Here is a 6,386-nt window from a genome sequence, read left to right as displayed (position 1 = left end):
TCCGGATACCCGGAATTTTTGCTCACCCCTAGTAAGTACCCTTATAGTGGATTTGAGTGTAGTAAGTGCCCCTATGGTGGGATTTGTTCTAGTTTTGTTTTTGTTTTGTAAGTTTAGTATGGTACAAGTTGTTTCATGGGTAAAGATTTGTGCGGGATCAATAAAGAGGTTAATTCTTCGATTACAATCAGATGAAATAAACAAAAAATTCCTTCACAACTACAACAAATCGATAGACCACCTTGGCGAAAAAAAAAAATTGTAAATCACAAAGATATAATAGAGGGCATTAAAATGTACAATTTTGCAACAACGGCCGTAACTCTGCTAAAAGGATGTTTTTATTTAAGTTAATTGTCATGTATTTATTATATTTAAATCTCTTTGTAAATGTCGTATGACTTTCATTTATGAATCAATCATTATTTAAAAAAAAACTTATTACAAAATAAAATTTACCTTTATAGGAATTACAATCTAATCTAATACATATATATAAAGAAGGCATTTTTGGAGAACATTCGGAGCGCCACATAAGCAAAGGTATACTTTCGATCAATTAAAAATTAGATTTCTATTTTATTTTGGAATTAAAAAATTCGTTTGCCACTTAAACAAAAGTGACGAATGAGATTTAAGAATTTTGCCACGTAAGTAAAAACAACGAATATTGATTTATTAGGATTTAATTTATTGAAAAAACTAAAAATTATCTTTTAAAATAATCATCTTTAAATATAGGATTTATATACCTACGATAAATTTTGATAGTGTTTATGATAAGAAATAAAAATTAATCCTTAATTAAAATTAAATTAAAAATTGTGACATTTACCATTATAAAACCCATGTTTAAATGTATATTTGTGATTATTGCTTAAATGTGTTTATTTGGGATACTTAATGATTATATGTTTATGTTTTGTAAACTGAATTTATTTTTACATCCAAATCTAATTTAATCAGAGAATTATATTCGTGCAAAAATCTTTGGAATATCAAAGTACGAGCTTCTCGCCTGATCCTATTGGATGAGGAGGTATTATATCTTTATAAATCGTTTACATTTATTAAATCTTTTAATGAACCTTTTAGTTTTTATCAATTAATTTTATGATTAAAACAAATTTTTTTGTGATTTAGGTAGCTTAATTAAGTCATAAAATTAACTTAATTTTTTATTTTTAATTACAAGGTGATTACGTTCATGCCTCAATTTAAGTCAACTTTGTTCTACAATTTGTTCAAAATTGATTGAAGGAAAATTTTACTCTATTAGATACTTTTCAGTCGTTACAAATAAGAAGCAATATCACACGCATTATCAGCGACAACAAAATAATAATTCAATTTTCCAAAATACTATTGTTTAGGCGATTGGGGACGATGAAAAAATTCCAATGCATAGATTTAATTTTGTATAATTACAATTTTTAGGTTAATTTCACAACAATTATTCACTTTCTGGTACATATTTTAATTTATTTTATAAGACTATAAAGATTAATTTTATATAAATTTTATTTTTGCTAACATGTTCTATTTATTCACTTTTATTAGATGGAAAAGATATGGGTGCGAACAAAGTTGGTGATCCTATCGAAATTTTTTTTAATACAAATTTTTTTACATTGAAATATTACATCTAATAACTATTATTTTTAATGTTCTTATCAAAATATTTATTAGGGGAATACATTACAGAAAATTAATAAAAAAATTATCCCTAACAAACAATAGCAAAGTAATAAAAATATTATGAGTATGATCTAATTACAAATACTATTTTTATGAGATTTTATGTATAAAAAACCGTGGGATATTGGGATTTAAATTATTAAAAAAATAATAAAAATTATCTTATGAAATTAATGGTTTTATCTAAATACCCGATTAATAAGATGTTTTTTTCATAAAAAAAATTTAAAACTTATAACGTACAAAAAAAAAAAAAAACTTTTCCTTCTTTTAACATTTTATGTTTAAAAAATTAAAAAGACAGATAATTTGTTAGAGATTAAGAGATCATAAGAAATATACAAAATGATATATAGATTCGAGAGTTTAATTTCAAGTGTAAAAAGCAACGAATAATGATTTAGAATTTAAATTATATTAAAAATGAAAAATTATCATCTTTTCACATTAGAGATTTTATCCTAATATTTAATTAATGAACATATTTACAATTTTTTTTTTGAAAGATCATATTATTGTCATATAACTAACAACAACGAATAAAATACAAAACAACAATAAAATACGCATTATAAATTACATTAAAAAAATTATACTTTTGTAATTGACAATATCATTTTGATTAAATTATTATTTGTTTTTTTTTTGTCTGAAATAATTAAATTGTAAAATAAATAAAATAATTATATAAAAAGAAAAAAAAAACTTAGAGTATATAGGAAAATATCTTTTCTTGAGATATATGTATGAAAAATCATGCATCGCACGGGCCTTTATCTAGGATTTATATAGGATTTATATTTTATTTTAACATCGCACGGGCTTTTTTTAAATGCAGATCTAACACATCATACGACACAAATAAAATTTCGTATCAATACAAAGCCACATCAAGCGAATTTTGTGTTAGTAATTTTGTGTTAGTTTTAGGTCATAAATGTCCGGGTATTATGTTTAAATGTATATTTGTAATTATTAGTTACATTGTATTTATTTAGGATACTTAACGATTATTTGTTTATGTAATGACACACGATTTGATTTTGTATACTTAATATATGGATGGGTTTGGTTATTTTTGGAGATGATGAAAAAATTCCAATGCATAAATTTGATTTTATATCGCAACAATTTTTCATTTATTGGTAAATATATTGATTTATTTTATATAAATGTAAAGATTTAATTTATATCAATTTCAGTTTGGCTAACATTTCACGGTTCAATTTATCCATTGATGTAGTAGGTTGATTGTGGATGAGGTTGGTGATTTTATTGAAATAAAAGATATGGTAAAACAATGAATAATGATTTAAGATTTAAATTATTACAAAATCTATCATTTCACATTATATAACGGAAAAAATATCTTTTCTTGAGATATATGTATGAAAAATCGTCCATCGCATGGGCTTTCATCTAGTTTATAAATAAATTAGGCATTTTTGGAGAGCATTCGGAGCGTCACGTAAGAAATATAATTATTTCGCCAATAAGAAGAAAAATTTGTATTTTATTTTTGAATTAAAAAATTATGTCGCCACCTAGATAAAAGTAACGAATTAGATTTGATATATCTAAAATTTTAATGCCACGTAGATTATAATCCACGAATTAAATTATTTTAATGAAAAAAAATAAAGTAAAAATATAGGAAAAGATAAATTTATTAATTCAATACTACAAGTATAAGAAATCCAAAAAAATTATACTAAAAAATATTTAAATCATAAACGCTTATAATAAAGTTTGATACCTATCATTATAAGATAAATTTTGATGGTATTTATGATAAAAAAAATATAAATTGTTCGTTAATTATAATTAAATTAAAATTTGTGATACCTACCACTATAAATTGACACATTATACGACACAAACAAAATTTCGTATCAATAAAAAAAGCCTATCAAGCGAATTTTGTGTTAGTATATTTGTGTTAATTTTTTGTCATCAATGGTCGGGTAATTTTTAGCTTAATTTTTAAAATCCTATGTTTAAATTAGTATTTCTAATTATTACTTACATTGTATTAATTTCGGATACTCAACAACTATATGTTTATGTTTTATTTACTAAATGTTTTTTTACATGCAAATCTAACACATCATACTACACAAACAAAATTTTGTATCAATAAAAAACCCCATGAAGCAAATTTTATGTTAGTAATTTTGTGTTAATTTGGTCATCAATGGCCGGGTAATTTTTAGCTTAATTTTTAAAATCCTATGTTTAAATTAGTATTTCTTATTATTACTTACATTGTATTAATTTGGGATACTCAACGATTATATGTTTATGTTTCATTTACTAAATGTTTTTCATGCACATCTAACACATCATATGACACAAATAAAATTTCGTATCAATACAAAATCCCATCAAGCGAATTTTGTGTTAGTTTTAGGTCATCAATAATGTCCGGGTAATTTTTAAAATCTTATGTTTAAATTTATATTTGTAATCATTAGTTACATTGTATTTATTTAGGATACTTAACGATTATTAGTTTATGTAATGGCATACGATTAGATGTTGTATACTTAATAGGAATATTCATTGGAATAATCCCACCTTTGGGCCATTCGTTTTTAATAATCCCACCTTTGAGATATTATTTAATAATCCGACCTTTATCCCCCATTCTTTTTTATTGGACTTATTTGACCAGAAACCGGTTGAGTAGGTAATTTTTTTTTAAGTTTAATTTACATGTGTCACAATTTGATTTGTCCAAAATTAAAAAAAAAACCCTACCCTGAACCCATCCATCAGATCTTCCCCTGCCACCCCTGCCGCTCCTCCTCCCCTGCCTCACCCTCCATCACACCCTTACACAACAACCCCAACCTTCGCCTACTCCCCTGCTCCCCACCGCAACAACCACCTAACCAGCCCGTTGCAACAAACCGCAACCAGCCAGCCATCTCCACCTTCCCTCAACAACCGCTCAGCCGCTACTCCAGCCACCTCCTCACCGTAGCCAATTCCGGCACCAACGAACCACAACCCTTCTCCGTAACACCTAACCACAATGGCTTTGGGCTGATTTGTGGGTTGTATTGCGAATTCTAGGCGCTATTTCTGTTTGAATTGGTGGCTGTTGGGATTATTTTTGGGCTGAATGAATGGTGGAGCGGTGCCGTTGGTGAGGTGCGTGGGGGTTTCTGGGTTGGTTGATGGTGGTGCAAAGGTGGGATGGTGGGTGTGAAGAACTCTAAAAAAAATCAATTTGGGGCTTTTTGTTTGGTTCAGCTACTCTTGTAATTCATTGCACCAAATGAATCTTCGTTGGATTGTGAGCATTTTGATACAAATTTCATGCATTTTGGTGAAGAAATGAGTAGGTTACCATTATGCCATGAACTCCATATGTGAGCTTCAATGGAGTTTCCTCCATTGTTGTCTTCTTTAAGCTTAAAAATGGGGTTGTCGAGGAAGGAAGGGAAGGGGAGGGAGGCCGGCGGCTGGCGGCGCATTTGCCGGAGTAGGTACCGCCAGGGGGCTGGCTTAGGCTGGTGGTTGGGCTGGCTCCCTAGAGGCTAGCTGTTTGTTTGTTTTTTTTTTTTTTTTGGTTTTTTTTTTTCTGTTTTTTTTTATTTTGTTATTTTTTTTCAGTTTTTATTTTGTTATTTTTATTTTATTTTTGACCAATCACAGGACGCCGCGTGTCATGTAACCGGTTATAACAGGTTACATGACCGGGTGGGACCAATAAAAAAGAATGGGGGGTAAAGGTCGGATTATTAAATAATATCTCAAAGGTGGGATTATTAAAAACGAATGGCCCAAAGATGGGATTATTCCCATGATTTTTTCCTACTTAATATATGGATGGCTTTGGTTATTTTTGGAGATGATGAAAAAATTCCAATACATAGATTTGATTTTATATCGCAACAATTTTTCATTTACTGGCAAATATATTGATTTATTTTATATAAATGTAAAGATTTAATTTATATCAATTTCAGTTTGGCTAACATTTCACGGTTCAATTTATCCATTGATATAGTAGGTTGGTTGTGGACAAGGTTGGTGATTATATCGAAATAAAAGATATGGTAAATTTAAATTATTAAAAATTGATTTTATATTATGGAAAAAATATCATATTTACAATATATTTATATTTAATAAATTCATTATAAATTATAGTAAAAAAAAATATTAAACTTTTGTAATTTTGTCTGAAATTATTAAATACAATAAATCAAATAATTAAAAATCTTAGATGAAAAAATCGTGCATTGCAGGGGCTTCTATCTAATTACCATTAAAATTATCAAAGTTACACTTAAATTAACCAACTTATAATAAAATTAAGGGAAATTATCAATAATACCCTCCAGGTTTTGGCTTTTATCAATAATACACATCATTAAACTTTCATTATCACCGGTACGCCTAAACTTTTCCCTAATTTACTACAGTAAGCTTAACATTAAGTAAATGTTAATTATACTTTGTTGTCAGTGTTTTTAAGGTTAGGAGGCTAAAAATACTACATTGCCCCTCTCATTTAATTTCCCTCCAAACTTTTCCGTAATTCTCTTCAGTTTCTTGGCTGATTATCGGCCTGCGAAAGCCACTATCCTACCTCCAAATTCCTACTTCACAGGATCAAAATTGAAGCACATAAGAACTACAAACCCCATCCAAAATCATCTTCCCAAAATCAAGAT

The sequence above is a fragment of the Chenopodium quinoa genome, unplaced genomic scaffold (genome assembly GCF_001683475.1).
Source record: "Chenopodium quinoa cultivar QQ74 unplaced genomic scaffold, ASM168347v1, whole genome shotgun sequence".
Lineage (NCBI taxonomy): Eukaryota > Viridiplantae > Streptophyta > Magnoliopsida > Caryophyllales > Amaranthaceae > Chenopodium > Chenopodium quinoa.
This window is presented reverse-complemented; position numbering follows the sequence as displayed.